Raw genomic sequence first — 11259 nt, 5'->3', positions numbered from 1 at the left:
TATATTAAATAACCCCAAAAAAGGTGTAAACCTATTTCTCACAAGTGTAGAAGTACCCCACATGTGCATATAAAATGCTTTATGGGCGCACAGTAGAGGAAAAGAGGGATGTTTGTCTTTTAGAGGCCAAATTTGTAAGAAATCCTTCACATGTGTCAGGATACATTTGGAGAGCCGTAGTGGTACCAAAACAGAGGAAAACCCGAAAAGTGACCCTAATTGTTGAATGTACACCCCTTGGGGAATATAGCAAGGTGTAATATGTGGTGTAGTGTAATACACGTGGTGAAATGAGCATTTGAACATACAGGTGGTTTCCAAATATCATGTGCAATGGAGTCCAAGATGGAAATTGCAATTATTTCTGGAAAGTTCAGTGCCCGTTATGTGGCGCCCCTTATGAAATAATGGAGGGGTATAGGGAGCAACGGGACATAACAGTTGTTACAATTATTCATTTTACCGAAATTAATTCACAATAGGTTGGGCGTGAATTGTGAATGTCTAGTGTATAAGGAGGTAGAATATACCAGGGGACCAACTTTTGTCACTCTGGAGTTGTCGCAGGTCTCTTAGTAGTATGTAGTGTCCATCCTAACTTCTCTTTTGGAACAGACTCTTTATTGAGTCCTACCATTAGAAGCAGCAGAATTCACCGGGAAAATGCTGTCCTGGCAAAACACAGGAACATCTAAACCAGAGGTACTGGGGCCCCGTCCTTCTTGTCCCAATATTAGTTTCCTAATATCTTCCTCTTGAAAACAGAGAAATGATACGGCAGGACATGCACATTGGAACAGCTCGTAAGAGTTGTACAGCATAATCTGTACAATGTGCATGGCCAGCACTTTTGTACCATATCTTGGTTTTTCGTAGGGAAATTATCGCCAAGTGTTGCTCTTATTCACCCTAGCGATGCCCATTGTGACGAATATTGCTGCTTTTGGCTGGACCATATCGACCAGCAAACATGGACTGAGGGGGGCAACAAAACCCCTCTGGACCGCAAGGCAAAATTGGTGGCTGTCAGGAACAGCCGCCACCCTGCCCCGATCACCGTGTCTATAGACATGGTGACCGGTATTACTGACGTCATAAGTAAATTCGCTGCTATCGGCTCGTCTGAATTGATGAGCCAGTAGCAGCGATAATAAACTGGGGGTGTGTGGGGGGGACGTAACCCTTCTGGTCCATGGGGCAGGATGGATGGCTGTCAGGAACAGCCGCCGTCTTACCCCGATCAGTGAACAGCCGCCGTCTTACCCTGACCGGTGTTGGAAAGTCACTACCCGCCGCACCGTTCTATAACAACGCTTGTTGGGAATAGGCTATACAATCTTTATTTATTTTTTAAGCAATTTAGACAAATAAGGGCTTATTTTTTGCGAGACGAGATGCACTGTAAAAAAAACCTTAATTTTAGTGGGTTTTTAGCTTATTGAAGAAATTTTATTAACTTTTTACGTGTGGAGGAAAATAAAATCATCAATTCTTGTTTTGGATTTTTAGCATTTTTTGGGGGGGGGGGTGTTCACTGTAGCATAACAATAATATATTATCTTTATTCTACGGATCACTACGATTACGGTGATACCTCATTTATATAGTTTTATTTATATTTGTCCAATTTTATTGAAGGAAAACTAGAATAGAAAAAATTGCATTTGTTTTAGTATTGCCAGTTTTATAGTGGCATAATTATAGTACTTTTTGGTTTACGGAGCTGGTTGTAAGCTTATTTTTTGCGTGACAAGTTGCTCTTTTTATCGGTATCATTTTGGTGCTTGTAACTTTTTCGGATCACTTTTTAGAACATTTTTTGTAAAGCAATTTGATAAAAAGTTGTAATTTTTGGCAAGTTTTTGGTTTTTTTTTTTACCACGTTCACCGAGCGGGTCCAATTATGATTAGGATTTATTGTACAGATTGTTACGGACGCGGCGATACCAAATAAGTGGGTTTTTTTCGTGATTTAGTGTTTTTTATACTTTATTACTTGTGTAAAGGGAAATGTGGTGTTTGGGGGGACTTTCACTTTCTTTTATTATTTATTTTTACTGTAAAAAACCTTTATTTATTTATTTTTCCTTTTTTTACAGTTAATGACATCTAAGCTTGAACAAGTGATCTTCTGATCACTTGTTCAAGCTTTTTTACAGGTTACACAGTGCAATACAGATGTATTGCACTGTGTAATGTAAGACACTGAGCATGCTGCGCATGCCCAGTGTCTTACAGCCGGGTCCTGCCAGGAGGCACGGACCCGGCACCAAGAGGAGGATCGCGCAGCCCCGGGCACCGGCAGTCCCGGGGCTGCGATCGGAGGAGCGGACCCCCCCGGTAAGCGCCACGGGGGGGGGTCCGATTCGCATTTAAATAACTTTAAATGCCTCTGACACGCCGCGGTCAGCGCGACCGCGGCGTGTTAGGGGTTAACACCCGCGATCGGAGAAATCTCCGATCGCGGGTGTTAGAGGCGGGTGTCAGCTATAACATATAGCCGACACCCACAGCTCCCGCGATGCAGTACTATTACGTCAAATGTCGGGAAGGGGTTAAAGGTGTCCACATCCTGTTCAGTATATGTTGAAAACTTTACTAACAACTGTTAACATTTCGACAGGCAGGATCACTGACACTCTGTGACTGACTGAGATTCATTGGCTGCATCCAGTACCTTATAGATGACAATTTCTTCCATATGGAAAGGACTTTATTTCGGTTTCTTCCATCCATGATGTATAACTGCTGAATTCACAGCCAGATATCTTCAGCTCCATGCAGCATATCTCTACCCATCATCCCTAAATATGCCACAGTCACTTACTGTACAAAGTCACTTGGATAACAACACTGTGCTCCTAAATATTATATACCCCTCACAACAACTTACCTCACTCTCCCACACATATAAAACATCCCGTCATTATAGAATTATAGTACAGCACCCAAATAACATATATATAGCACCCCCTAGTGCATTTCAAACTAATGTATCCCACCCTGTTATTATTAAGTTATATACAGCTCCTAATCGTTTTATATACAGTGTCACCATGACCAATCAATATATACAGCACCCCTTAATAAATATATATATATATATATATATCTCCTCATTTTCTCTATATAGCCGCACTTTAATGCAGTCCTTTTTTGAGCTGGCACAGACGTTACCTTGTGAGGCTGCGTTCCCGCTTCACTTATTCGGTCAAGTTGGCCCCTGTAAGTGCCCATGAAATTGAAGAGTGTAGCGATTCTAAGAGCAGCGGCTGTCATGTGCATGTCATACTAAAACACGCTCCCTATTCATATTTGAGCATGGCACAACATTCTACAACACCCTGCAGTCTCTCTGCAGCCAGGAAATACGTATTTTAATGTGATTCGTCATGATTCGATTCGGGTCAAAGCGAACTCGGCAAACCTAATTTTTGAAAAATTCGCCCATCTTTAGTCCTTTTGTTTTATTACGATGCTAGAAAGATCCCAAAGCGAACAGGATTCTCTCAGGTTTTTAATAAAATTTTAGATTAAATTATTTTAGGTATTGGTTTTGGAAGTTTTGTTAATAGAAAGCAGCAAAACAGCAGATAGGAAATTGTTAACTCTTTATGTATTTTACAGAACTTCAAACAAAATGAAGGTTTGATTTGGAATTCACTAATATTTATCTTCAATACATTCATTTAGATGCAAAATTTATCCACATTAACTGAATAAAAGTAGAAAATGCATCTAGGGATATATTGGGCAGTTTTTTGCGAGTAAGATGACCACCCATATGTGGATGTAACCCGCTGCCAGGGCACATGGTGAAGCATGGAAGGGAAGGAGCCATTGAACTTTTGTAGGGCAGGATAGTTTTCAGGTGCCATGATATGTTTGTAGATCCCCTGAGGCCACGTTCACACGTGGCATTTTGATTGAGTTTTGAAACACAATCCAAAGGCTCCACCTGCGATCGCACGTTGAGGTAAGATTGCTTTTTGTTGGAAACATAATGGGGCTCATTTACTAATGGTGCGAATCGCACAATTCCGTGGGGTATCCAGACGATTTCCGATTTGGGCCGAATTCCGCGGGGATTTTGGTGCACGCGATCGGATTTCAGCGCCAGGTTGCATGTGAGGGAAATTGGGGGGTGTGGCCATCATAAAACCCGACGGATTCGGAAAAACCGCGGTATTTAAAAAAAATTTAAAAGTGTCGCTTGACACGCACTTACCTGCACCAAGAAATAGAAGGTAATCTCCGGTGAACTCCAGCGGACCTTGGCGCAGCAGCGACACCTAGTGGATATCGGTGCACGGACCTTAGTGAATCCCGGCCGGACCCGAATCAGTGTCGGAGAACCAGGGGCCAATTTGAAATGCTTTGTGCAGTGCTGTGTAATCTGTGTGCACTATATAAATAAAGAATTATTATTATCATGTGGTATATGGGACATTTTAACAATGGCTTTTTCCATTTTACTTTCTGTTTATTGCTTCCCATTTTCAAAAATCAATAATTTTTTTTCCATGTACAGAGCTTGTTTTCTGCGCAACAAATTGTACTTCATAGCAATAGTATTTTATATTCAATGCCGTGTATTGTGAAGCGGGAATATAATTCAAAATGTGGTAATATTGACATATTGGGGCAGATTTACTTACCCGGTCCATTCGCGATCCAGCGGCGCGTTCTGGATTCGTGTCCGGCCGGGATTCATTAAGGTAGTTCCTCCGCCGTCCACCAGGTGGCGCTGCTGTGCTGAAAAGCATCGGAATGCGCTGGAGTTCACCAAGCCGAGCTGAGTAAAGGTAAGTGCAAGCTCCGCCACAGATTTTTTTTTTAAATGTGGCGGTTTTTCTGAATCCGTCGGGTTTTCGTTCGGCCACGCCCCCCGATTTCCTTCGCGTGCATGCCAGCGCCGATGCACCACAATCCGATCGCGTGCGCCAAAATCCCGGGGCAATTCAGGGGAAATCGGCGCAAATCGGAAATATTCGGGTAACACGTCAAGAAAACGCAAATCGGCCCTTAGTAAATGACCCCCATTGTTTTTATGTCTTTCACTGTACACTCCAAATAGCATCTCTAATATATTCTTTGGTTCGCTACGATGACAGGGATACCAAATTCATATGGGTTTTATTAGGTGTTATTATTAAAATTATTACTTTTACCATATTTTGACTCCAATAACTTTTTCATACTTAGGAGTATGGAGTGTCATTTTTTTCTGGGTCGAGCTGACGTTTTTATTGCTACAATTTTTGGGACTGTGCGATCTTTAGATCAGTTTTTTTACATTTTTTATGTGTTGAAAAAGGGCAAAAAAGTGTTTATTCGGACATTTGAGCGGATTTTTCTATTTTATTTTTCCAAGTATAATCGTTTTTATAGATTGGGAATTTTGGGAATATGTTGTATTTTTTAACTTTTTTTCCACTTTTTAAAAATTATTTATCTTCCCTCCAGGTGGTCATGAGAGATCATGGGAGCCTGAGGATAACATCCTGGACCGTACTCTCCTGCAGAGGGTCCTTCAGACCAAGAAGAGGGGGAATACTGAAGGGGGAGGGTACTGTCACGGGTGCTCCTGCGACTCATATCCCTGGTTATAGGCACACCCATGTGCCTCCCTGTGCCCCTGGATCGTGTCTCCAGCCTCACTTACCTTCCCTGACTCCTGCCGCGGTCCCCACGCTCCGGCCCGTGTGTTCCGCCTCCTAGTGCGCGTGCACACTGGCCAGCACGCTGCTAATTGGCACTGGCCAGTTGCCTGCCATAATAAATCGCCAACCCCTACCTGTGTCCCCTGCTGGATCTTTTAGCCTTGTGCCCTATAAAAAACTTGTTTCCTATGTCCTGTGTGTTTATAGTGAATTTTCGTTGTAACCTCAATTCCATTCATGAATTCGCTCTTGTGCTGCCTGTCCATGCCATCTCTGCCTCACGATTCTTGCACCTCGTCTTAGCCACCACCACGGACAAAGTCGTGACTGTGGAGCGACCTGGCGGGACCACGCCGCAGCAAGTCCAACCCGCTTTGCGGCAGCTCTGGTGGAAACCGGTTGCCCCTTAGACTCCGCTTCCAGGTTTCGACTTACGTCCTTGTCAGCTATGCATATCTTGACATGGAGGTGCAAAGCAAGAAATTTTTTTGCCAAGTTTTTCAGCACAAAAAATGTCACCCTTACGACGCCCCCCCTCTGCAGGTCTTCTTCTTTCTCCAGCGATGCTCCGGCTCTGTGTCCCTTTATATAGTGGGGGCAAGGACTGCAAGGTATATACTGGGGCTGAATGGCTATATAGTGAGGGCAGGGGCTGCAGGCTGTATACTGGGGCTGAATGGTTATATAATGGGGGCAGGGGCTGCACGCTATATGCTTGGGCTGCAGGCTATATACCTGGACTGAATTGCTGTATACACTGGGCAGGGGCTGCTGGCCATATTCTAGGAGGCAGGGGCTGCTGGCTATATACGGGGGCAGGGGCTGTCAGGCTAAATTCTAGGAAGCAAGGGCTAGCTGGCTGTATACTTGGGCAGGCACTATCTGGCCGTATACTGCGGGCAGGGACTAGCTTAGTCTATGGGAAAAGTCAGTGGACTCCCTGGACCACCGCGGGGGATAACAATACTAGCCGTAACCCGGGAGCGGAGTTTAAGTGAACTCCTGGTCTTCGCCAGAGCCTGCCGCAAAGCGGGATGGTCTTGCTGCGGCGGGGAGTCACCAGGTCGCTCTGCGGGTGCGACTAGGCCCACGGTGGCAGCCAAGGTAGGCACAAGGGGACCATGGATGGCAGGACCACGGGAAGGCAGGACCTCGGATGGCTGGCAGGACCTCGGAAGGCTACTGGATTACCGGACCGCCACAGGATACCAGGATCGCACAGAATACCAGGACCGCAACAGGATACCAGGACCGCCACAGGATACCAGGATCGCCACAGGATACCAGGACCGCCACAGGACACCAGGACCGCCACAGGATAACAGGAACACTCGGAGGCGTCTGGAAATGCTCGGGAACACGGAGGGCTTTCTCTTCAGTAACAGAACATGAAGATCCGGGGATCAGGGGATGCTGGGAGTCGCCAGGCTATATAGCAGAGCCTTGATGCCAGCACCAATAAGGAGGACGCTGGCCCGGAGTCTCTGGAGCAGCACTGGAGAGCTGCGGAGCCTCTGGAGCAGCACTGGGAAGCTGCGGAGCCTCTGGAGCAGTACTGGGAAGCTGCGCAGCCACTGGAGCAGCTGCAGGAAGCTGCTGAGCCACTGGAGCAGCTGGGGAAGCTTTGGAGCCACTGGAGCATCTGCAGGAAGCTGCGAAGCCACTGGAGCAGCTACGGGAAGCTGCTGAGCCACTGGAGCAGCTGGGGAAGCTGTGGAGCCACTGGAGCATCTGCGGGAAGCTGCGGAGCCACTGGAGCAGCTGCGGGAAGCTGCAGAGCCACTGGAGCAGCTCTGGGAATCTGCGGAGCCACTGGAGCAGCTGCAGGAAGCTGCAGAGCAGCTGCGGGAAGCTGCGGAGGCTTGGGCGCCACTGGAGCAGCTCCGGGAAGCTGCGGAGGCTTGGGTGCCGCTGGAGCAGCTCTGGGAAGCTGCAGAGGTTTGGGCGCCACTGGAGCAGCTCTGGGAAGCTGCAGAGGCTTGGGCACTGCTGGAGCAGCTCTGGGAAGCAGTGAAGTCATGGGAGCAGCTCTGGGAAGCTGTGGAATCACTGGGGACACTGGGACCAGACAGGAGGGGCGAAGTAGCCGAACTTGAGGTGGATTTTTCTCAGGAACTTGGTATGGGTAACCATGTCTGGGTCACCACTATCCCATAGAGAAGTAGCCCAGTCCAGCGCCTCTCCAGTGAGCAAAGCAAAAACAAATGCCAACTTAGTGCGTTCAGGGGTGGACCGGGTTGGACATCAGTTCAAGGTGCTGCAAACACTTGGAAACAAATCTCCTGTAAAATTTGGGATTGGCATCAAATTTGTCAGGCAAAAAATGTTCAGGTCCAGTCTGTAATGCCGGAAAACATGGCTGGGAAACAGAAGCAACAGGAGGAGTCACAGGAGCCTGCTGCTGGGAGGCAATCATCCGAAGAGTGGGACTGCTTGGCAATGGTGCTGGGAAGGTCACCCAGAAGCTGGTATGGATCCTCGACACTGTCCATGGCTTTTGCAGAGATCATGACCTTGGCGGAGTCCATGGCCAGATCTTACAGTCACAGTCTATGGGAAGAGTCAGTGGACTCCCTGGACCGTGGGGGGATAACAATAATATCCGCAACCCGGGAGCGGAGTCTAAGTGAACTCCTGGTCTTCGCCAGAGCCTGCCGCAAAGCGGGATGGTCTTGCTGTGGCGGGGAGTCACCAGGTCGCTCTGCGGGTGCGACTAGGCCTGCGGTGGCAGCCAGGAGAGGGACATGGGAACCACGGGAAGGCAGGACCACGGGAAGCCAGGGCCATGGGAAGGCAAGACCACGGGAAGGCAGGACCTCGGATGGCTGGCAGGACGCTACTGGATTACCGGACCGCCACCGGATATCAGGACCGCCACAGCATACCAGGATCACTACTGGATACCAGGACCGCCACAGGAATACTGGAACACCACGGAACACCCGAACACGACGGATCACGGGAATCACATAACACAGGGAGGCGTCTGGAAACACTCGGGAACACGGAGGGCTTTCTCTTCAGTAACAAGACATGAAGATCCGGCAGGGGATGCTGGGAGTTGCCAGGCTATATAGCAGAGCCTTAATGCCAGCACCAATAAGGAGCACGCTGGCCCTTTAAATTCCTGAAGAGCCGGGCGCTCGTGCCCTAGCATCGGGAGCGTGTGGCCTCGGCAGGAAGCAGGAGCGCGGCCTCGGAGGAAGCCAGCGTGGGACCCGGACAGGATCGACGTGGAGTCCGGGCCAGGTGAGGAGAGTATGGACCTGGGGGAGTGGGGACCGCGGCAGCACAGCGGGACACGGGTGCCCCCGCGATCCGAGACATGGATCGCGGGGTCACCCGTGACACTGGCTATATACTGGGGAGAGTGGCTACTCAGAAGAGCTTATGCTCGAGTATATGTTATAGTCCTGAAGTGGTTAAAAATTAAACTCTTCCTACCCGTTGTAGCAGAGTTTAGTTGTTCCCTACCCAGTCTTAACCCCTTACAAATCAGTTTTTATTTACCATAGATCTGCAAATGAACCTAAATTATTTCTGTTTTGAAGGAAATTCAAAAGGAATTGAGTTGTATTTTTCTGATTAACTATAAACACCTCTGTTTTTGAAAGCTTTCTTAATTTTCAACTTTTTTCACAACTGAATAAATCTTATCTCTCTATAAAATAGATGGATCTATAGAAGTTGATGTATAATTTTCAGATTTTGCATTTTCACTTACCGCATTTCTAAAGCCACATCGTTTTATTTTCCTATTTACAGAGCCATGTGAGGGCTTGTTATATGAAAGACAAATTGCACTTCCTAGTGGAATAATGTAATATTCTGTGCTGTGTACTGGGAAGCTGGAAAAAAATTAAAATGTGGTGGAATCGACAGGAAATGCAGTTCAGCAATTTTCTGAACAGGCTTTGTCTTTACAACTTTCAACATGCTGTCCAAAAGACAGATCACCCTTATTCTTTAGGTCAGTACTCTGTATATGTTAAATTTCTATAGTTTTGTTACATCTTTATTGTAAATTTTGGATTGTAAATTGTAATGATTGTAGAAAAAAATAATGTCTTAACATCGCAATATTATGTTACCTTCAACTCCCTTACTTTTAATGTCAGCACCAATATAGTGTCATACATTTTATATATTTTTCACTGAATTCAACTTTGCGGTATTCCGGTTAATGGCCAAAAGCAGCTTTTGTGACATCAATTTCTTGACATCAATTACCGGTAATCTCTTCTCAGAGATCTGATCCAGTCTGCTACTCCATGATGCAGAAAACTCAAGTGGACATCAGGTGAGCACCCCATATTAGGGGTCTAGATTTATTCCACTCTGCTAGACGATATCACCCAAGGAGCAGTCCTCGGGTCCGGCTGGATTTGGGCCCCTGCTGGTTAGTATCCAAGGCAGTGGTTGAAAAATACTGTAGTAGCCATCAGCAACATTGGCCTTAGGAACAAGGTGGTGGTGGGCAGAATTAGTTTTAGTCAGAGTTTGTTGCTTAAGAACATATTAAGATATTAATATTGTTATAATTTTAATTTATTTAATTAATAATTTTCATTATGTTACTTTTTATTTTATTAAATGATTAATAAATTATTAAATGCTTTGGCAAAATTGACTTCATTTCCCATCACAGTGTGTTATCTAGGGAAAGATTAGGAATAAAAAATAGGTTAAACCAAGTATTATATAGATCTCTGTGGCTGATTGGGATCCTCCCATGATCATGAAAACTACGGTCTTGTTCCTCCTAATTGATGGTGTGGCAGGTTGAGCAAGCATCACTCAATTCAGAATTTGTAGAGGATATATAATAGTGCTGGAGATAGAAAAGCATAGTGCTAAGCAATTTCCAGAACAGTGAAAGGAGCTGTTCTGGAAACAGCTGTGCAGGGGACATCACTATGGGGGCTAGGCAGGGGACATCACTATGGGGGCTAAGCAGGGGACATTACTATGTGGGCTGGCAGTGAACATTACTATGAAGGCTGTGTGTTTTTGAGGGGGCTCTGCTGTGGACATTTTATTAATGCGGGAAGGCTGCTGGACATTTCATTGCATTTCCCACACTTGGCTTATACTCAAGTCCCTCATTTGCATAATTTGTAAAGCCTTAAAAAAATCCAAGAGCATAAGAAGCTAAAAAAAAGAGTGGATTTGGTTTACAATCCTTTGTCCTGGTGGTAGATTTCCTTTCAGATTGCATTATTAACTTACATTTTTAATGCAATTTAGGTAACCCTGTTAATACACTAGTATACTACAATTTGACAAGTAGCCACTAGATAACTAAAGCTTTATCATTTTAGTATTGTTACTAATAAATTATTCTCACTGATTTCCTTTCCTGAGCATTTTTTTTTAAACGTACCTCCCTCCATCCATGTAGATGAGAATCAGAGACCTGCATGTCATAAAGAGTGGACGGAGATTTCAAATTTGCTATAAATATAAGAAATGCCAGAAAACACAAAAATCGACATCAAATGTTAATGGCATAGCCTGCTCCTTTCTCTGGGAGGAAGAGAGAACACATATTGTTGCGTAGAGCAGTGAGGCTTGTAATGCTTTACCACAGCAAGAG

The sequence above is a fragment of the Engystomops pustulosus genome, chromosome 4 (assembly GCF_040894005.1).
Source record: "Engystomops pustulosus chromosome 4, aEngPut4.maternal, whole genome shotgun sequence".
Classification (NCBI taxonomy): Eukaryota; Metazoa; Chordata; class Amphibia; order Anura; family Leptodactylidae; genus Engystomops; species Engystomops pustulosus.
The sequence above is the reverse complement of the archived record's forward strand: the minus strand, read 5'-3'. Positions refer to the sequence as shown.